The sequence below is a fragment of the Canis lupus genome, chromosome 17 (assembly GCF_011100685.1).
Source record: "Canis lupus familiaris isolate Mischka breed German Shepherd chromosome 17, alternate assembly UU_Cfam_GSD_1.0, whole genome shotgun sequence".
NCBI lineage: Eukaryota > Metazoa > Chordata > Mammalia > Carnivora > Canidae > Canis > Canis lupus.
Window position 1 is genome coordinate 3,718,392 of NC_049238.1, and position 23,109 is coordinate 3,741,500.

Sequence of the window (23,109 nt, forward strand, 5' to 3'; positions counted from 1 at the left end):
CCCAGGCGAGGAAGGGTCCTGTAGAGAGTCCATGCGCGGTGACAGCGGGGCAGTGTGACATGCGGAGCTCCCAGCCAGGCCTGCCCCGGGCTCAGGCGACGTGCCAGGCTACCAGAAGTGGCCCCTGAGGCTTCCTGTCGAGCCCAAGGGGGAAGAAAGGGACTGTGGGGTGGTGATTGGTGTGGTGGGACATGCATTCTGGAACCCTGCGGCCGGGTGACAGTCGGAGCTGCCAAGGCCCGAGACTCGCTGGGGACCCCCCAGGGTGGGCCCGGGAGCAGCTGCTGCCACAGCCCGGCCACTTCCCTCCAGGGGGGCACAGCTGCGTTCTTGAGTGGGTCCCCGGCCCTCGGCATCCCCAGCTCCTGTCGCAGGGCCGAGGTCTGGATCCCCCAACTGCTTGGGCTCCGCCCCCCAGAAAGCCCCCAGGCGTGGCCGCCCCTGGGGACCACGTGCCCAGACACCCTCGCCTCGGGACGCCTCCCAGCACTCGGAGCAGGAGGGCCATGTGACCTCTGGCGGCTGCTGTGGACAGGAGTCCCGGACTTGTCTCCCCTCTGCGCTCCCCCCAATCCTTTGTTCTTCTGTATTTCCTTTCCTCCCATTGGAGAGGCTGCAGAACCGCAGGGATATTAGGGACCGTCGCGGTGACTCCCTTTGCTTCCTTCCATCCTAAGCAGAGAGATGAGCCCCGGGGTGCAGGGGTGCGAGGGGTGCAGGGGTGTAGGGCAGCAGGTGTCCAGGTCACCAAAAGGGAAGCCTGGAGCCTTGGCCCTGCTCAGGGCAGCACGGAGTGCCTCACCTCCTACCTGAAGCCCTCCCCTCCTCACACGCACACGCTTCCACCTTCTACAGGCAAAGTGGGGCGGCCCACTGGCTTCCCCGCATCCCCATCCGCACCCCAGGGAGGTGGACGTTCAGGTCTGACTTGCAGGTTTTCGCCGCATCGTCAAACAGCACAAAGTGACGCTGGGTTTGCAGTTCTGGGCTGTGGAACCGTCTCTGCTCCTGGGGACGCCGCTCAGGTCTGTGAGCCCTCACTCTGGGCCTTTCTGCTCATCCGGACCGAGACATCTCATCATCTTTCCGATGAGGTCCGCTGCATCCGATGGCTTGGAGGATGGGGCGGGGGGAGCAGGGTGCATCAGAGCGCCCCTCTGCCCAGCCCACAAAGTGAGGACATGTACCCAGCATCCTGAGAGTTGCCTCTTCTAGGATCTGCTACAGAGTGAGGCTCGTGACACTCTACTGCACACCGTGTCTGCCCCCCCCACCCCACCGGGTCACACTCGTGTCTGCTGGCCCCTGAACCGCTGTCAGAGCGGGAAGCCAAGGCTGGTTGTCTCTGTGGCCACCTGCTGCGCTGCTCTCGCTCACCTCCAGGTGCAGTCCCCTGAAGGCCAAGCCTCTCACCCACATCTTACGGGCAAAAGATTCTCTCTCTCATATATGACAGTTCTAGGCCTTGGGTCAGTTTTCATTTCTGCCTTTTTACCTCCTTTTTTCCCGCTAGTCTCACATTTACAACAACTGATAAAGGTAAGGGCTTTGCCATGGGAGCACGCAGGCAGCCGGAGCCTGATGGGAGGGCCTCGGACCCCACCGACTATCTCACTCAAATGCCCTTGCTGCTTAATCATGGGCGATGCCGGGGAAGCCAGAGACTTTCTGGTTTCTGCTCAAGACCCTGACCTTGTCAGGCGGCCTTCTGGGGGATGGTTCACCATGCCAGGACTGAAGGCCAGGATGTCAGTCAGGGTTGGCTGCAGGTCTCTGAGGGTCTCTGGCCCCCAGAAAAGCCAGTACATTTTTTCCAGCCTCACCCCGACCCTTGGCCTGAACTCTGCTTAGTCGGTCACATCTCTGTTTTATTCTGTTTCTGTCTTATAGGAAGACCGTCATCTGCAGAACCTGACGCACCTGAATTCGAATCTTTCTCAGCCACTTGGCACAGGCCTGTGGCCGTGGTGTGTCAGACATGCTCGCTTACACTCCCACTCCCAGACCTTAAAACACAGCCGCTGCCCGTCTCCATGCGTGGTCATCCTGCCGGTCAGATGGGGCTTGTGACAGTGGACGATGGTGGAAAGGACCCGACATGGAACATCGGCCTCTACCGCCTTGGAACCCTTGTGACTCCGAATGAGCCTCCCAATGTCATCATTAGAAAAGTGGCTATATTCACCCTGTGGGGGTCGCTGGGTCGTTATGCTTAAGTGATCCGAGTTGATACTGCAAATAATTATAACAGCTGATGTTTCATTTACTATTTTATCCGTATTTCATATTTGCAAGTACGTCATGTGTGCCCAATGTTCAGCACATTTCCTCCTCGGGAGCATACCTGCTGGTTATCTCGTAGAGCCTCGGTGTTTTACACGAGCAGCCCGAGGCACGGAGAAGTGAGGTAAGCCCGCAGGGTCACAGAGAACACGGAAGGCAGTCCACAGACTGAGTGTGCGCTGCCCTGAAACACCTGCCACGTTACAAACCCCCCTAAATGTGCCACTGGGGCTGGAATGCACGGAGCTGCAGGATGTTTCACCAACATGCCTGTTGTAGACGGTGCCCTCGCACCTCCACCCGGAAGCCCCAGCCTCTCCGAGCGCAAATTCCGTTGCTCTCTTTGGTTTTCTAATCTTCCAGGTGTCTAGGCAACCAGTGATAAATGATTTACAGATTTACCAGGCCGGTTGTTTCCACTTCTGCTCCTTGAGGTCTCTCGGGATTGAGAATAACATGCATGTGGTTCCAACTCTGCTACAGTGAACAGAGAGCAGCCTAGGAGATAGATCTTCAGGCCTGGGGCTGGGCCAGGCCTTTCTGTCCCAACTTGTGTCCTCTTCAGGCCCAGGGCCCCTTGATGGAACGGCCTCTGCCAAGCCGCGATTGCTCTGGAATGGTGAGAGCGAGCATTCCCCAAGCTTAGAGGACTCTAAGACAGTTATTTCCAGAAATGAACCAAACTCATGAATGTAGATTCAGTTCTCTATAATAAGAATCCGTTAGCACAACAAATTCTCTGAGCAAGTTTTACGAATCCTTCCAAGCAAGGAGCCACATGATATAGTCTTGGTTGGCCTGCGTCTGCTTCACCTGGAGTCCTGATCATTTATGACATAGAACCAGCGCTCCATGCGTAAAGTTATATGGAGATGAGTAATTAGCGAAATTACCATGTGCAAAAATCCACACAACATTACTTATGACAACGAGCCCACCCATCCTGGGTGACTTGGGGCTGCATCCCTTCTGCACCAGCCACCACTGACCCTGGCTATCTTCTTTGTACAGATACAACTGCTCCTAGCCCAGCCTCCCAGCCTTGCCTGGAATCTACTTTCAGGGCTGAATGTTAGAAGTGGCTTAGACTTCTCCTTGCTGGGCTGCATCACAGCAGAACTTTAACTTCTACCTTTGGCTGGCACAGGTCTAGCTTTCTTGTTACCGTGGCCTATGATCAGGGGACCGACAAGAATTCAGAAGTGGTTGACCCCTCTATCCTCACCCAAAGGAAATACAGTACACACAAAAGTCAAAGGATTTGGTCTGTTTTGTTGAAGTGGGAACTTAAAAATTTTTTTCCCCTCTTTTCTCTAGTGCCCTTGAGACCTTAGAGTCAGTCCGTCACAGTAAACTAGAGCAGGGATTCCCAAATTCTGTTCTCTCGGCTGGCATTGGTTCATAATCCTACATTCTTGTCTGCGCCTGTGTTCCTCAGTTGGAAGAACTGCTATTTACTTTTAAAATGATTTTCCTGGGACACCTGGGTAGCTCAGTGGTTTGGCTCAGGATGTGATCCCAGGATCTGGGATCAAGTCCCACATCAGGCTCCCTGCATGGAGCCTGCTTCTCCCTCTGTCTGTGTCTCTACTTCTCTCTCTGTGTATCTCTCATGAATAAATAAATAAAATCTTAAAAAAATAAATGATTTTCCCTAGTTTGTAATGCTAAAGTTTCCGTGTGAACTGGTGGTATTGAAATGTTTTGCTTTGTTTTTGATTTGTGGTCCTATATAAATCTCAAATCTGGAAAGCACTCGCATTAGACTGCTGTGTATCATTGATTAAAAAGTACACTCTTCCTGCCCCATCTTACTATTTCTGAAAGTAGGGTACAACTTACGCTCTGTGATATCTTAGATTCAGTATAAGGGAGCTATATGGAGCTATGACTATAGGGTACTTTCCCATTAATTTTTATATTGCCCAGGAACATGCTCTCTGAATGGCATTAAAATATTTTGAGTGGTTGTCATGGACTAAATTTTGTCCCCATCCAAGTAGAAGTCCTACTGTATTTGGAGGTGACTGTATTTGGAGATAGAGCCTTTAAGAAGGCAAACTAGGTTAAGTGGGGTCAAAAGAGTGGGTCCTAATCCCATAGGCCTGGTATTTTTATGAGAAGAGGGAGAGACCCAGGGTGTGCACACACAGAGGGAAGACCGCAGGAGGACGTAGTGAGAGGCAGATGTCTGAAAGCCAAAGAGAGAGAATCCAACCCTTTGAACAGTTTGATCTTGGGCTTCCAGCCCCCAGAATTATGAGAAAAGAAATTTCTGTTGTTTCAGCTGCCCAGTCCATGGTACTTTGTTTGCAGCTCCTGCTGACGAATATGAGGTGAAAGAAGAGACCAGTGTTGTCATCATAATATTTTGGAGTAGTTTTGTGAATGAACTGCAAGCTTAGCTGAACAGACCATGGTATACAAACAAAAGATTATTAGATCTGAGCTCATTTAAATGTCTTCCATAGGTGTATGTATGTTCAGCACTAAAATTATAGAGACTAGTAGAAAACAAAGGAAAATCTGCAGCTTGGAGGGAGGCAGAGAATTCTTAGGACAAAAAACATAGAAAGGATTAAAGTGTATAAATTTATCTTCCTCAAAGTCAAAAGCTTCTACTCTTTAAACAACACAGCTAAGAAAATTAGAAGACAAGCCATTGACTGGGAGGAAGCATTCTCAGTGTACGTAACTGGAAAGGAGTTTCTATCTAAATCACATAAAGAATTCGTACAACTCAATATTAACGGGGGAAAAAAGTTCAACATATACAGGCATAAGACTTAAATAGAATCTGCATAAAAGAAGATGCACCAACATCCAAAAGCCTCTGGAAGACTGTTCTACATCATTAGTTGTAAGGGGAATGTAAATTAGACCCACCATGTGGTACAAAGACACGCTCACTTGAATGGATAGAAAGAGAGGATGTACCTACCAAGTGTTTAAGGATTCACGTTGGCTCTCCTAAAGACAAAGATAAACTCTTGCTTTTTTTTTTTCCATAATTCTGTAGTACAAGGTGAAAATTACATTTAGCCCATAATTTATTTTTGAATGCTTAATTTTTAAAAGTGGTTGGAGTGAATCAGATCCATGTGTCTGTTTTTCACCAAATTGCGGAGTATAGAGTTCAGTGTTGATGAGGTAAGGCTATACTGTAGCTTCCAGAGAACTGCATTGCGAACATCTATGATGTATTCTAACTTGTAGACTTAAGCTTATGTTTCCTTGTGGAAACAGAAGACCATACTGTGAATACTAAGTAGTTTTGTGTTGCTTAAAAAGCCTTTGGATACGATTCAAGGTATTGACTTCACAAGTATTAAGAAGGAGACTTTTTTAGTATGCATTCTTATTAAGGCTATTTAATACTAATGAACATGAACCACAGGGGTAATCACTTATTTCCCCTTCTTTGCTCCTTTTTTAATTGAAAGGAGGCAAACCTTAACCACCATTTCTAAACTAACTCATCCTTTTAGGTCCATGACAATATTTATCCAAACTTAAAAAAGAATCAATGCAAAATGTCTCTCTAATGAATCACTTGCCTCTTAATTATTGAGAGTAAGAGTAAATTTTATCTATAAGATTTTGGGAGATCAAAAGCTATATTTGTTGTCCTCGCTTTCCTAGTACTCGTAGAAGGGTTTAGAAGACTGCAGCAAACGTACAATAATGAAACATTATTATCTCATGTCTTACTCAAGAACTATTGGTGTTGACCCCAATAGAAATCTTGCTATTTTAAAACACAATTCCAAATAGTTGTAATTTCTGCTTTCATTAAGAACTAATTATGACTGTCTCCACAGTACCTTACAAACAGATTGTCAAATTTAGGGTTTCAGTTGTTGAGAATCTTCTTCATCGACCAAGTTTCAGTCTTCTTTATTGCCCAGAGCCCAGCTACTCCAAGAGACCTTCCAAATCCCTCCTGTTCTCTTTCAAGCACCTGTGGACAATATTTTGGGATATTTGCTTAGCTTTAGGATCTGTAGAATTGCCTTTCACTGTTAGTTCTAATGAAATAAGTGTGTATCAGGAACCTCACCGTTAAGAGGAGCCTTACTGTGTGTTTATTTCCAACACCCCAAACCATTATTCCTTTGCAATGTGACTACCCTCTGATGATTCTCAGTGAGAGAGAACAAAGTTATTCAAAAAGCCATTGTTGGATAATCTAAGCTATTAAATTTTTCCTTAAAATATGAAAGTATCAACACTGTGGATCAAACAAATCAAAATTGTTAATACCTGTTGTCACAGCGTGCCTTAGACTCTTCTGTATTGATTGAATTTATTCCAATGGATGTTTATTAGATCTATAACTCAACTAACCATAATAGGGACAATAAATTCTCCTTATGTTATTTGGAAGATAATATGATAAGCCAAAGATTCACTGCATGTGGTCACAGAGAACAAGCTTCACATGTTTGTCTTTCCTGCTTGTCCAATTCCTCAAGATGCTTGTCAGCTAGTCAGGCCTGTCTTCATCCTTCTCTCAAGACTTCTCCACATTAAATATTTCAGGTCCTTTGAAGATAGTGTCGAGATCCTTGAAGTTAAGAGGTATGCTTACTTATATTTGTGCCTCAACAATTTAGACAATATTTGATGTGAATTTGGTCTGGGCTCAACTAATATTAGTGGAATATGTGAATGACATGAATTTATTTGCTCTCACCAAAATGGTTACTTTTCTCTGAAAAAAACATGACTTTGACTCTTTCTCCCAGAGCAGCACCAAATTGGCTTCTGACCAATGTCCAGCATGATATGCTTTTTTTTCTTTTCTCCTTCTTCTTCTTTCTTCTTCTTCTTCTTCTTCTTCTTCTTCTTCTTCTTCTTCTTCTTCTTCTTCTTCTTCTTCTTCTTCTTCTTCTTCTTTCTTCTCTTTCTCCTTCTTCTTTAATGGAACCTGAGGTTGCTTGTGTGTCTAGGCAGCCACATGATTCCTGTGGAGTCATTTACTAATAGAATATTAAGTTCTTTACATGGTTTTACTCTGACATTCTCTACAGCTCAAGCAGTGTTGATGTCACTCACTTAGGTCATGGTATCTAGTTCATCATAATGTCAGTAATATGTGCGTGGAATAGTTCTAAGACATTTCCTTTTTTTTATATATTAATAGAAGCTCTGCGAGAACTCATTTTTACTATAAGCATTTCAGCTGCTTAAATGATAAAATTTAAATCAGAAAGTACTGCCACAAAAATAAGGATTAAGAGATTCTTAAATTTCTGGAAAATGTGAATTAACAATGTACAGAGCACGTTGCTACCCAAAGTACAGCTTAAGACCAGTAGTATTGCCTGGGAGCTCGGTAGATACACAAATTCTCAGATCTTGCTCCAGATATGCATTGGGATCTGTGATTTGGCAAGATTATCATTTCATTCCTAGGCACATACAGGCATGAGAAGCAGGGGTTCAGTGGAAGGTGGTGTCCCGAGAGGGAAGTGCTGCCTGAAGCCCTAGCACCATCCATGTTCCTTGTCACAAACTCTCCATTAATAAATAAATAAATAAATAAACAAATAAATAAATGTATATACCATCTGCCTCAGAGTTGTAGTTTAAAATAAACTAGATTAAATATATGCATGGAATCAACCCAGCACCCAGAATGTCACTGATATCTTTAACATATTTACTGAATCCAAATATGATACTTTAAAACAAGGCTTTCTCTTCTTCTGACCTAAAAAATCAATACATGTTCATTGTGGAAAATTGGTAAAATGCATTCTTAATGTGCAGTTTTATTTCAGTTTAAATCTGGATAAAAGCTAGGATGTCTATGGGTATTACCTCAAATTAAGTGGAGGTTATAAAAAAATACTTGCACTGCACTTTAGGAAATCAGGTTCTATTTTCTTAAAATCTATTATAACAAGAACATAATGTAAATAAATGCATCTCTCAAAGCCAAAAACCCCACAAAATACAACTTTCATAAGAGGTAGAGCTCAGGAGAAAGAGGCCAGGCTTTTGAATGGGGCGGTCAAGTCTGGATCCAGGACGCTCCATTTAATAGAGGAATACCAATAGAATATAATCAGGCAAGACCTTTAAGTCATGTGAACCTCAGCGTCTTTGTTAATAAGTTTGCTATGAGACTTTCACTGAGGGGAGAGACCTGACTCAGGGGCTGGCATGGAGCATCCTTAGGCGCTAGATAAACGGTGGTCATCTTGGAGACCAGGTTTCAAGGGGCTCCTTTTTTGACAGCCCCTTTGAATAGAGACTTGGTACAGGGTTTAACCTCAGTGTGGAACCCAAACTAGCTTCCAGGCAGGTGAGAGTGGGGTGGAGAGCCGCTCCCTCCAATGGAGGGTAAAGGCTAACATGGCCAAGGGGGCAGGTTTCTCATCAAAACAGCTGAAGCCACAGCTCTGTGCCAGTGGTGATGTCACAAGGTCTGCTGATCATCTGCATGATGCTAATGCTCTTTAAGAGGGGGAGCAAAGGGGCTGAAGACAACAGGCTGAGAACTGAGGTTCTGCTGCTCCAGTGGATTTTGCCCAGAAGGGTAGGCAGCTGCACATGTTTCCAATTTGTCTTCAAATTTCTTTCCCTGTTCTGTGGTCTTTCAGAATCAGTGAGAGTGAAGCAATTGGAAGAATAATCAGTTCATCAACAAAGGACGAAGATGACGGTGGAGAAGCAGGATACATAGTTTAGCTTACAAAATCTGTTTTAAAATCTTCTGTTGTAAATACTGTGAGGTAGCAGGCCAGGTGAAGTTGACAAGCTCATTTTGTCACAGGGAGGGAGTCTGAACTGAGTTGCCAGGGAATCACAGCCAAGGAGCTACATAATATACCTCACTTCTTCCCCTGCCCTGCAATGTTTAGCTGCAAAATGCAGCCTGGGTATGGCTGGGAGGATGTGGGCTGTGCCAAGTGAGAGGATTCTGCTTAATGAAGCAAGTTTTCAGAACTCTGCATCAGTGTCCAACCTGTCTACCAAGTTATTGGGCTTGTGGGGGGCTCCATACACAGTCCAATGAGTGTTCGTGGACCTTCTAGCTATTTCCAGCATGAAAGGTTGTGGCCTGTCCACTTGGTTGTTTTCCCTTCACTCACCTGAGAAATGTCTACTTTCACACGGTTCTTGGACTTTTAATGGAAGCTGAACAACAAAGGAGCCGTGAAGAAAAACGATGCACAGAGCAAAGGCAAGAATATTTCCTGCGTGCATTTTCGAGAAAAATGTATGTTGGCGGACCCCTTCCTAATTGTGCTAGTTCACCTGGAATACAGCCCTTGACCTTGCCATCTTTGAATTGACCAACGTGGGTATGACTTCCTAGTTGGCAAAAGTTTGTTGAAATGTTCTTTGGTAGAAGTCACTGTTGGGTGATCTCATGAAATGGAATGCAGAGCTGTAAAGGCCAATCATTGGCCAGGAAAAGTGAACACCCAGGAGGGAACCCAAGGCAAACACGGGTGCAAGGAAACAAAACCAACAGGACAAGTGATGTCACAAGGCAGCGTGTGACTGAGGGATACATGAAGAACATGGGAGAAGGCTGACTTCCAGCTGAGGGATACGATGTGTTCCCAGAGGAGAGTAGAAGTGTGCAGAGGACAAATCCTCAGAGTCTTTTTCTGAAAGGTGGGAAGATTCCAGATACAAAAAGAAAAGGGCAAGGGCATGGCAGGAAATAAGCTATAGCTGTAGAAGGGGCTAGATTTTGTCCTAGAAATTTTGACTTTTTGTTCCCTGTTTTCTTTCTTTCTTTCTTTCTTTCTTTCTTTCTTTCTTTCTTTCTTTCTTTCTTTCTTTCTTTCCTTTCTTTCTTTCTTTCTTTCTCTCTTTCTTTTTTTTAAAATTTAAATTTATTTTTATTTTTTTATTTTTATTTTTTTCTTTTTCTTTCTCCATATATACATACATATAGATAGATATACACATGTATATTACATAATTACATATATATATATATATATATTACAAAATTGTGTTAAAACTTGTTTAGAATCTATTTACCAAATAACTTTCTATACTAATTTTGGATTGGAAACACACCCCGCAACGCTCAAGAATTTCTTTTGTTTTGTTTTGTTTTTAATGGCCAAAATAAATATCAGCTGACCTGAGAAGACATTTGAAAAATCCTTGGGCCATCTTAACTCTCTAAAATCAAATATTTACCTCCCTGCAGTTCTCAAAAGAAAAGCTTCTGCTTGAAAGTGCTTGCCAGCGAAACAAATGTTTGCTGCAGAATTGCTACAGTTGGACTGTTGAGGCATTACTAAATAAATTGCTTGATCGCCAAATCATACTTTTTGTTTGGAAAATCACGAAGGCTGGTCATATGCCCTAAAAATTAAGGTTAGCTTTTTATAGATGAGTAATAGTGTGGGATGCCTTGAAACAAGGAGCGATGGTAGAGAAAGTAATGTTCACTTTATGGATAATACGCATTTCGAAAGGGCTGTGAAGCTCACACACAAAGGCAACTAACTACTTGCCCCTGAAATAAATGCTGGTTAAAAGGCTCACACTTCACGTCAGTGTGCCTAATAGGAGGCCGGTCCATCTATGATCTCAGACTTTTGTAAGTGTTTACAAAGAGATTTTGTTGTAGACAGCAACCTCCATCAAGTGAACTTCACTCATTTGGAATTTATAATATTGCTTGTAAAAATTGTTTGAAGTTCTTCTTTTAAGATAAAAGAGTAAATGTAATTGGAGGGCATTTTTTTTTTTTTTAAAGCAGTTCAGCAGATCAAACTATTTTGAAGCACCTTGGGAAGGATTCATTTGCATGTGAATATTGTATGAGCTTTTCTGCAAATCACTGCAACCAATGTCTCTAAGCAAGTTTCATCCAGATCTTCTTAGGCACATGAACTTTTAGCCACTGAGAGTTTTATTGTTAGTGTTCTCTTTCATCTATATATCCTTAAAAATGCTAAAGCTGCAGGCATTTGATATCGTTCCAATTTTATCTTTTCTACTCAATTTCTATGAATTGGTGAGGTTTGCTTTGGATAACTTCTTTGCCATCTAGCTAGGAAATCAGGTAGTGTTTCTTCTTACATCCATGTTAGCTGTAAGACACAGGTACATCTGGGACATGGAAGCCCACAACTCTTAAAATTTGGGGGGCTTCTACAAAATTCAGAATTCTCCTGCATATCATTGCATATGGTATTAACACCTGATGTTAATAATGGTTGTGTATTGGCTCACTTACTGCATTTTGACAATAGAAAGAGTATCCACTGCCCCAGAAACTTAAAATAAATTATCCAACATAATTGATAAAATAAGCAAACAAAAATAACTGATGCATAGAAGAGTGAAAAAAAGCCAGTCTACTATGCATGGCTTTGTAAGTATATTAGCTAATGTTGAACATGGCATCTGAATTGAATAGAGCTCCCATCATGGAAAGATCATAAGCTTTACATTACACAATCTGGAGGGGACATTCACTTTTTTACATGTTAGAACTTGTGAAAAATGGACATGCCAAGTCTCAATCTTAGATATTTTTTTTTTTAAGGAGTAACAGCATTGGCAGTAGAACTGGCAACTTCATGTTCCTCAGTGAAGTGTTTTTTTTGAGATTTTATTTATTTATTCATGAGAGGCACACACACACACACACACACACACAGAGAGAGAGAGAGAGAGGCAGGCTCCATGCAGGGAGCCCGATGTGGGACTCGATCCCAGGTCTCCAGGATCACACCCTGGGCTGAAGGCGGTGCTAAACTGCTGAGCCACCGGAGCTGCCTTTAGAGATTTTGACAGAGTGGAGTTGGGCTGGGGTCTGACCGGGAATTTTTTAAAAGCTTTACAGATGAGGGGCACCTCGGTGGTGCAGTCAGTTGGACGTTTGACTCTTGGTTTCGGATCAGGTCATGATCTCGGAGTCATGAGACTGAGCCCCTCGTAGGGCTCTGCACTCAGCACGGAGTCTGATTGGGATTCTCTCTCTTCTTCTTCCTCTGCCCCTCCCACTCGTGCTGTCTATCTCTTTCTTTTTCTTTCTCTAGAATAAATAAATAACATCTTTTCAACAAAGAAAAGTAAAACTTTACAGATGATTCTGATGCTATTGGCCAGAACACAGAAGCAATATTAACTAGAAGTTTGGGAATCTGAGTGCTAGTTTTGACACTCACTCACCAGGCACAGAAGTTATGAAGTTACTGGTGGTCAGTGAGATATGGGTTATTTATACAATGCGATGCTCTTAACAACAGCCTAGAGAGTAGGTAAGGAAGGATGCAGGAAATGGGAATCCTTTGTAAAAATGTATGAGCTGCTTATTTTGAGAGACTAGTTGTTTGGGTAAATTAAGTTTTTTTTTTATGTGGAGAATATTTTAGCACGTTTTATCAAGCTGGTTTGCTCCAAATAATACCTTCTGAAGCCCTAATTAGAGCTCTACATTAAACCATGTATTTAGTTCATGGATTGACCAAGTGGTTCCTTGTGGCTTGATGAAACTGGACAACCCAGGAAGTAGACGTGCTCCCAAATAGCAGCGTGTGTCACTTGCCTGGCTGTGTCACTGAAAGAAGACCACCAGTGGGTTTGAGTACTGAGGTGTTTGTAAGCTCAAAAAGGTAGAGGAAAGATGATGCATTTTAAGAAGAGACATGGAAGGTATAAACATGGTCTAAGGTGACCTGTGGATGAAAACCGTATCTCCTGAGATTAAAAAAATACATCAGGGAGAATTAATGCAAATTAGATATTGTCAAATAAATGATTAGTATCATGAGGACATAGCAATGGAAGCTAACCAAAACAGAAAGAGAATTGGCTGAAAAAAAAGCAATAATGCTCAGAGAGATTTGGAACAACATAAAACAGCCTAATATACCTATAATTGGCATTCTGAAGGCTGAGGGAAGACCAAGCAGAGACAAACTTTCAAAGATATAAATAACGGCTTTGACTTCTCCGAACTTCATGAAAACTTTAGACTCAGAGATTCAAGAAACTCAAAGCCAGGAAACTCTACATGTAGCAAAAATGAGAACTATATCATAATCAAATTGCTTAAAAAACAGTGATAAATAGAAAATATTCAAAGTTTCCAGACTGCCAAAAAAAAAATCATGTAAATAGGAATAAAGATAAAGATAACAGCACATATCTGGTCAGAAATAATGGAAAGCAGAAGATAGGAGAGTAGCATCTTTAAAATACTGAAGGAAAAAAGATATGTCAACCTTGAATTCTAGAATTCTATGCTCAGTACTTGACGTCAAGACTTTTTATATAGATAAAACAATAACCTTTAAATTATAAGGATAGGCGTACAGATCAATGGAAATGATCTGAGAAGCTAAAAATAGGTATACACAAAAGGTCAATTGATCTTTAACACATGTGCTCAAGTAATTCAATGGGAAAGAATTCTTTTCAATAAATGGTAGTAGACCTAGGGAACATTCATATGCAAAACAGTAAACTTCAACTCTCACTTTGCACCATACACAAAAATATAAGTCAATAAGGACTGAATATAAAAGATAAAACTATAAAACTTATGGAAGAAAAGAGAAAATTTTATAACAATGGATTAGATAAATATTTCTTCACAATTACATCAAAAGGATGAATGATTTTTAAAAAATGTTGATCAACTGGAATTCTTCAAAATCGAAGAGATTTTTTTTTCTGTTCAAAGGACTTTGATAATTTTCATTGAAAGACAAGCCACACACTGAGAGTAAACATTTGCAAAACACACACTAAAGAACCTGTATCCAGATTATATCTTACAATTAAGTAATATGAAGATAATTACATAAACAAAAGGGAGAAAATATGTGAATGGATACTCCATCAAAGAAGATATGAAGATGGTAAATAAACATATGAAGGACGCTCATAATCAATAGTCAGTGGGGGGGAAATTAAAAACACTATGGGATACCATGACCACGGCTAGGAGGGATAAACTTTAAGAGATTGATAATGCCAAGTGTTTATAAGGATGAAAGCCACTGTCACACTCACGTTGCTATACGAGCAGGAATTCAATGGTACACACACTTTGGCAACCAGTTTGATAGTTTCTTATAATGTTAAAATAGATGCACCATATGTAGTAGTTTCCTAGGGCTGCCATAACAAAGTCACCCAAACTGGGTGGCTTAAACAACAGAAGTGTATTGTCTTACAGTTCTGGAAGCTGGAAGTCTGAAATGAAGGTGTCAGCTGTGAGGGAGAATCTGTTGTGGCCTTTCTTCCCTGGGTCCTGACGGTTCCTTGGCAATCTTTGTCACTCCTCCACTTGTAGATGCATCGCCCCATCTCTGCCTTCACCTTCACGTGGTGATCTCTCTGTGAGCACCTGTGTCCACCTGGGTCCTTCGGTTAAGGACCCAGTCCTATTTCATTAGGGCCTATCCTTAACTGGATCAATTGTAAGAACTCAACTTGAAAATAAGGCCTTATTCACAGATTAGGGTTAGAACCTCAACAATTTTTTATGGGACACAATTCAACCCACAATATCCTAGGACCTAATGATCCCACACATAGGTGTTTTCCCTCGAAGGTGTTTTACATATTTCTTTTTTAAAATATTTTGTTTATTTATTTGAGAGAGAGAGAGAAAGAAAGAACATGCTTGAAGAGAGGGCAGAGGGATGAGCGGGGAGGGAGAGGGAAGAGGGAAAGGTAGAGAATCTCAAGCAGACTCTGCATCAATTGCAAGGCCTGACTTGGAGCTCAAACTCAGGACCCTGAGATCATGAGCTGAGACAAAACCAAGAATTGGAGGCTTACCCAACTGAGCCACTCAGGCATCCTTCTTCAAAGGGTTTTATGAATATTATATGAAATTTAAATATAAGTTAGTCTGACAGTTTTAATGTAAGTTTTACTATACTGAATCCAGTCCTTTATTTCCTGCATGCAGGTTGGGTGTGAAGGGAAAATTCATTTATTCTACGCTTCAGCACATGTACACAACACAAAATGCATTAATTGTGCAAAATCCTGCTCTTGAGGAGCTTACACCCCAGTGGAAGACATAAAATGGGACTTTCCAAACTTGTAAGGGTGGGTGGTCCTGCCTTATACTGGGAAAATTGCAGAAAAGTATTCTCATAAACTTAGGAGGGCCAGCAACTTCTTTCATTTGGAAAAGGTCAGAGATGGTGTCATTGGGGAAGTGGGAATTGACCTCATCCTCAAAGTTCTGGACAAGTGGGTGGAAGGAAAGACAGTCCAGGCAGGGAGGACACCAAAGCCAGGTGATGGGGCTGGGAGTGGGCACACGTAAGCAAGGAGCAGGAGGTCACTGACACGTAGGTGAAGTGGGCCTCGTAGCAGTGGGTGGGAGTCAGCCCCAACAGCCCAGGAGGCCAGTGCAGAGGATAGTCTGTTCTGGAGGCCACAGAGATGTAATGACACATTTGAACACAAAAATGACAGGATTGGTGCTTTTTCAGCAGGTTGTATCCTGAGTTGGGTGCTGAGTGGTCAGAAAGGGAAGCGTCACATGGGGCCCACATGGTGTGCAGATAGTGGAGGAGAGGCCTTCCAAACGGGCTGTCTTTCCTCTATTTGGGGAGGTTTCCTGTTCATCTACCTTGCCGATGTCTATCACGTAGCTTTCTACGAAAACCAGTCCAGAGGAGATGTAAGTAAATAGTGGAGGAGCTGCCGCTCTTTTGGCTGAAAGAGCCGTGACTTATAGGATGCTGCTGCTGTCCCTCCTCCTATGAGGGGAAAAGCCCTCAAAGACATAATCCTACCACAAGGTTGCAACACTTGGCTTGATTTGTGTGGAAAGAGCGGGATAATTTTCCTCATTATCAGATCTCCGAATCATCAGCATTAAAGACAAATCCAATGCTGCGCTTTTTAACAGGTTACTTTTTAAGTTACTAGAGGAGGAAGTCCTGAGCATTCAGGGATAGAGCTCACATGTGCGGATTTCCAAATGCCCCCATGTGGCATGATATTTCAAGGTCAATGGCCAGAGACACAGTCCCCATGAGAGAGCCTGAGAATGGCCCAACCTCACTGTGAACACACACGATGGCTATCTGGGGGAGCAAAGGCAAAGTTCTCTACCCATCCTTGCGTGTCCTTGGAGAGGTGGACCTTGGCATCCTCATCTCACAGAATGCATCGGGAGACTCATCGCTCACCTGAATGTCTCATCTCCTCCCTCCGCCCCCCCCCCCCAAGTTAGGTACGACTGCAGGTCGCTGCAGCTGGAGCAGAGCTGTATCCCTTAGAGCAAGCTCAGTGACGGTGAGGTGGAACTCAACCTTGGGGAGGGGGCTTCAGGTCTCCCCAGACGGCTTGGAGATGGCGGGTGTGCTCAGCCAGACTTTGCACATATGCAACTCTGCAGGAAAGTGCAGGCTCCCCCAGGAAGGCAAGTCCGGATGCCAATCTGTCACTGGAGCACAACAGAATGAGTTTAGGAACAATTGAGTTGAATGCACACATGTACTATCTCCATGAGTTCCCCAGAGGGCATTTTAAGCAGGAAGCAAGATGTTTATTACTATGTAAAGCTCCGAGTTTCCTGGATAAGAAATCTGTTCTTGTATTTCTTTATTTATGCCTGTACTTCATATATATCCACAGCGAAGAGGAAAATATTTTAGGCAGGAGCATCCCTGGATGGCAGGCTTGCACGTATAAGGAAGAATGTCTGGAAGTTAGTGGGTGATCTGAGGGCCAAAGGAGTCTGCGGCTCAGTGCAAAATGTGGCTGGAAGTCAAAGCAACTCAATAATTTCCAAGATCCCGCACTGTTATTGACTGAATTGAAAAGTGAGTCCTTATCTCTTGATTCCTTGTTCCCACTACCTACTCCTATATAACAAATCACCCCAAAATTCAGTGGCTTAAAAAGGCAGCAATGATTTCTATTTTTAACTAATGAGTTTGGGCCAGTTATGGACAGCACGCCTGTTTTGTGCAAGGCTCAGAGTGTTGGCTCTCTGGAACAGGGGTGGCGGGGTGCGTCTGCCTCCAGGAAGGCTCCCCTCTCAGACAGGCCGGTGGGCCATGGCTATTTATGGGGACTGTATTCAGAAACCTCATTACCTCTTAATGGGGGTGTCAACATCTCTGTCTTCCTTATAGCATGGGGGTACACAGGGTTTGTTTATTGTTTATTTGTTTTATTTTGTGTTTTTAGAGACTTTATTCATTTGAGAGAGAGAAAGAGAGAGATCATGAGCGTGGAGGCGGGCACAAGAAGAGGGAAAAACAGACTCCTCGCCGGGGAGGGGCCTGACCCGGGGCTTGATCCCAGGATTCAGGATCATGACCAGAGCTGAAGGCAGATAATTAACCAATTGATCCACCTAGGCATCCTGTTTATTTGTTTTATAGCCTTTATTTTTTAGAGCAGGTTAAGGTTCACAGCAAAATTGAGGAACAGGTAGAGAGATTTCCCAGATACACCCTACCCACGTGTACACACAGACTTTCCCTTATCACATTCCCCACCGAGCGATCCATACATCTGTTACGAGTGGTGAACCTACACGGACACATTAGAATCAGCCAGAGCCCATAATTTACCTTATTGTCCCCTCCTGGTGCTCTATATGCTCTGGGTTTGGAGAAATGTATCATGACATGTGTTGTCCAAAATGGATCCTGCAGAGTGGTTTCACGGCCCTAAAACCCCTCTGCGCTCTGTTTATGCATCCCTCCCTCTACCCTTGGCAACCACGGGTCTTTGTCCTGTCTCACTCGTTTTGCCTTTTACAGACTGTCCTACAGTTGAATCTTACACGATGTAGCCTTGGCAGGTCGGCTTCCTTCACTTGGGAATATGCACTTGAGTGTCTCCCATGTCTTTTCACGCCTTGATGGTTCATCACTATTTAGTGCTGAATAATACTCCACTGTCTGGATGGACCGCAGTTAACTCATCCACTTACCTCCACCTTGGTTGCTTCCAACTTCTGATGAGATGTATGTGTGTGTTTTTGTGTGTGTGTGTGTATGTGCACGTGCACTACTGCTATAGACATCTACATGCAGATTTTGTGTGGATATGGCTTTTCACCTCCTTTGGGTAACTACAGTTTACCCAATTTTACCCAAAGAAGGACAATTGCTGGTTTTTGATTGCAGGATCATGCGATGGGCTTTGTAAGAAGTCAGTAGACTGTCTTCCAAAGTGGCCATAACATTTTGCCTTTCCCCCCAGCAATGAGTGAGAATGCCTATTGCTTCACACCCTTGCCAGCATTTGGTGTCGTCAGTGGTCCAGATTTTGGCCATTCTCATAGGTGGCACCGTGTTTTAATTTGTATTGCCTCGATGATATGTAATGTGAAGCGTCTTTTCCTGTGCTTATAAGCCATCTGTGTATCTTCTTTGGTGAGTGTCTGTTTTTTTTTTTTTTTAAAGATTTTATTAATTTATTCATGAGAGACACAGAGGAGAGATATGCAGAGACACAGGCAGAGGGAGAAGCAGGCTCCATGCAGGGAGCCTGATGTGGGACTCGATCCTGGGTTTCCAGGATCATGCCCTGGGCCAAAGGCAGGCGCCAAACCACTGAGCCACACAGGGATCCCGATGGTGAGTGTCTGTTGAGGTCTTTGACCTAGTTTTGAATTGGATTGTCTGTTTTCTGATCGAGTTTTAAGGGTATTTTGTATATTTTAGATAACGGTCCTTTATCAGATGTGTCTTTTGCAAATATTTCCTCCCACTCTGCGGCTTGTCTTCTAATTATGTTGACACTGTCTTTTACAGAACAGAAGCTTTTAATGTCAATGAAGTCCAGCGTATCAATGATTTCTTTCATGGCTTGTGCCTTTGGTGTTGGATCTGAGAAGGCATCGCCATACCCAAGGTCACATAGGTTTTCTGCTATGTTCTCTTCTAAGAGTTTTATAGTTCTGCATTTTACATTTAGGCCTGTGATCTATTTTCAATTAGTCTTTGTGGTGAGTGTGAGATCTGTGTCTAGATTCATTTTGGGGGCACGTGGATGCCCAGGTGTCCCAGCACCATTTGCTGAGAGGCCTAACTTTGCTCCATTGTATTTCCTTTATCCCTTTGTCAAAGATCAATTAATTATATTTATGTGGGTGTATTTCTGGGCTCTCTGTTCTGTTCCATTGATCTATTTTACCAATACCACACTGCCCTGATTACTAGAACTTTGTAGTAAGTCTCGAGCTCAGGTAGTGGCCGTCTCCACCTCTGTTCCCCTTCAATACTGTGTTGGATATTCTGGGTCATACTTTTCTCGAGGCCTGAAAGAATTTTGCCTCCGGAAGCTCATGGAATCTTTCCCATTCCCTTAGTATCTGAGTTTTAAAGCCTTTTTAGATCCTCACAAGTGAAAATTGCACAAGTCAGGTTTTGTTCCCAGCTGTGCTGTTGTTTTGATATGCAGCCCCGTAACGAGCTCTGTGTTATAGTTGCTAATATACGCCTGTGATTGTGCCATTGTTTATGTTGCTGTGGTCGCTTTATTTACATGTTTGGGCCCGTGGCATTATAAGGCCTGCAATATGATATTCTTGTGTCATCTCGAGATGTAGAAATGTTGTTTTCATTAGTGTGGTTTGAGAAACAACCCCAGTGTATAGAACACTTTCAAAGAACGCCTACTCCCGATCAACTTTAAGTAAGAATAACACATCTGTATTCATGGCGATTTTTGAAATGTGATTCTCTGGGTTAAATGTCCTATCCATACATTATCTACTTTTAGGATAAACACAGCATTTAACTTTGATTAAATAGGGAGTAGATGCGAATTTAAACGAGTGGAACTCAATTATTGGACTGATTACACAAGAAATATATGTTGTCTATTTTAATCTGCTTAATTACTGAAACAAGCTTTTCTTTTAAAATTACTCCATTAGTCCAAGGAACAAAATCAATGCATATTCAATTAATATTAATTATACAACAAATGCAAAGTTGAGTCAGGTTTAGCACAGCCCGATACTGTGATTTTCTTATTGGTAAATTGAAAATTCATTTACTGAAAGAGAGAAGCAAGAGTGTTTCTGACTACATTTAGAATCAGCATGAGTGCCAAATTCTAAATGTCAAACCGATCTCAGACCTGTAGGGGTTTGTGTAAGTGAAGGCAGGGATGGGGTGGCAGGGGCACACCATGGTCCTGCTTCCTCTGTTTCTGGTGCAGAAACTTGGAAAGACCTGGAAAATGAACTTGTAAGGTTTCTGGACATGAAATTACTTGTGCAAAACAATGTTTTTTTAGTGGTTGTAGAATAACGGATCAGATGATGGCAAATGAATTTTCCTGAATCTGTGTACAGGTTAACAAACAAAGGAGCAAAGCTCTGGCGAGAAGGGTCTGTGCTGCTGGTGCACAACTCTCCGGGGGTGGGGGGACTGCCCAACACAACTCACTATTCCAGAAAGAAAGAATCATGCACAGCTAGCTCGTTTTGTAAGCAAAATCCACTGGTCATTGAGGAAGGAAGGGAGAGATGAGAGGACCCTGGAGGGTTGTTCTTCCCAAGTTTGATTGGAACTCTCCTGGTTATGTTTGCACTACACTGCATATCTATCAAGAGCAGATGTGGTTTAGGAGGAACACCTTGTGTATAAGTACCTCTTTCCCTTTTACAAAGCTTTTTAAAATTTTTTAATTTTTTTTTAACTTTTGTGACACCTCTACTAGGCATACATATATATATATATATATATACACATATATATGTATATGCAGATATATATGAAGTATATATATATACACACACACATAAAGTTAAATGTTAACAAGTCATTGTAGTATATAATTAACATATGTAAATTAAATTTACAATTTTAAATATATGCACACATGTGCAATTATTATTATTCTCCACCTGTAAACTAGTAATCAGAGTCAGACAGGTGAGATACCGGCATCGAATACCTTATGAACAACACAGCTGGAATTTGAGAGTGCATTCTCAAAACCTACTTCTCTTGCCGCTGTGCCAGAGCTTCCATTCAATAAACTGAGTTGTTTGTTGATGAAAACAGAGGAAGACAAAATGACACCCAAATATACTTCCGGGGTCACGGAGATGTTTTTGCCTATGCTGGTCAAGTTAACTTCAAACCACTGGTCCGCTTCTCAGCATGTTGTTAATCTGTAGCCTAGATCACTAAGCACGGGACTTAGGTGTTCGATTAATTCACTCACTCAATTGTTCACTGACTGGACAGGTACTTGTGATTGCTCGTGATGCACCAGGCTCTGTGCTGGTCCCTGGAAATACAGTAGTATAAATACAGCAGTGTAAGACGCTGATCTAGCTCCCCCCTTTATGGAGTTGGGAGAGAACTGGACTAATGTCCAGGAATTGGACTCCCATAAAGTAGATGCTAGAGGGACCACCAGGGACCTATGGCACCCAGTGAAAGGAGGGCCCAAAGAGTCAGAGAAAACCCAGGTGGCATTTCTAAGACTAGCTTTATAAGTACAAATTAACATGGCAAAGTTGAAGCTGGAAGGATTGGGGAGAAAAAAATAATGTTCTTGACAGAATGAATAGCAAATGTCAAGGACCCAGGGCCTAATCTAGTTTGATTCTTTCAACAATCCCGTGAGGACACTATATTGCCAGAAATACACATACTTCTCAGTGGGCACCCCAGTCTGATCAGGGTGGATGCCAGGGCTCAGGAAGGCAAAATAATGTATCCTTTCCTGGAAAATAAGAGAGTTAGACTTACTTTTTCTTTTCATAATTCTACATTGTAATTACCGTGGTTTGTATCAAAATTCCCAAGGCACACTTGGCCCTTAAATACGGAGAAGATAAGAGCCCTTGCTGTGGCCAATTAGATTAGATATTAGCATTACAAAAATGGGTCCTGACCATAGCGATGGCCACACAATCACACTATTTCCATGGTTTCTGTGTCATTGAGTCTGGAAGTGGAATAGAGCTTATGCGGTCAAGAGACAAGTTTCCATTCTGGGTGTCATCAGGCTCAACTTACACCAGTTTCACCCTTTCTAATTCACTGTGCTCTTACCTAATGCTGAATGGCCAGAAAGAAAGATGATGAGTCTACCATGACTTTCGGGTGTTTTGGGAGCTCCACACCTCTATGTGGAAACAGATAGAGGGCTTCTGACCTACTTCCTATTTTCTTCCCTCTCTCTCCGGCTTTCCTGTGCACAGGTGAGCAAGAATGCGTCCCTTCAACCCAAATCACCAAATCATGTAAAAGTTAACATGTATACTCTAAAAATCAGCCCTTAGAAATAAGCAATTAAGATAGAAGGACAGCAATATGGCTGGTGTGGCATTTAGGTCACGTTCCATGCCTCCCACACAAACGTCTACCGAGTGATCCCCGCTTCGGGAAACCCCTTGTGTGTGCTTCCCTCTTTGTGAGCCGTCTGCTTGGCAACCTGACGGACACGCCTACCTTCGTTTTCTGTCTCCGTGCTTCTAGATCCAGCTCATGCATCATTTATCTTTGGCTTCCCAATATCTATTCAAACTTCTTCTAGTAAAACAAGAGTGTGGGTTTGGGTGGGAGTGGGGGGGGGAGGTGGGGAAGGGGGTGCTTTTCCAGGGCCCCTAAGCCATTGTGGGCCGGATGGAGTTGGCTTCCCCTGCAGGCCCTGTGGTGGGCGGCCGCTAGCTGGCCTGCTGGGAAGAAGGCATTCCTCTGAACTCGTTCAGAACCAGTAGGATACAAAATGACTTCTGCCTTCTGCTGGGTCTTCACAAAACATGCAGGTGTTACGCATGCCAGTCTCGAACTTGGAAGAAAGGCTGCCGTCATGCCCCAACACATGGTCCGAAAATGAAGCCACCCCTCACACCTGGAAAACTCA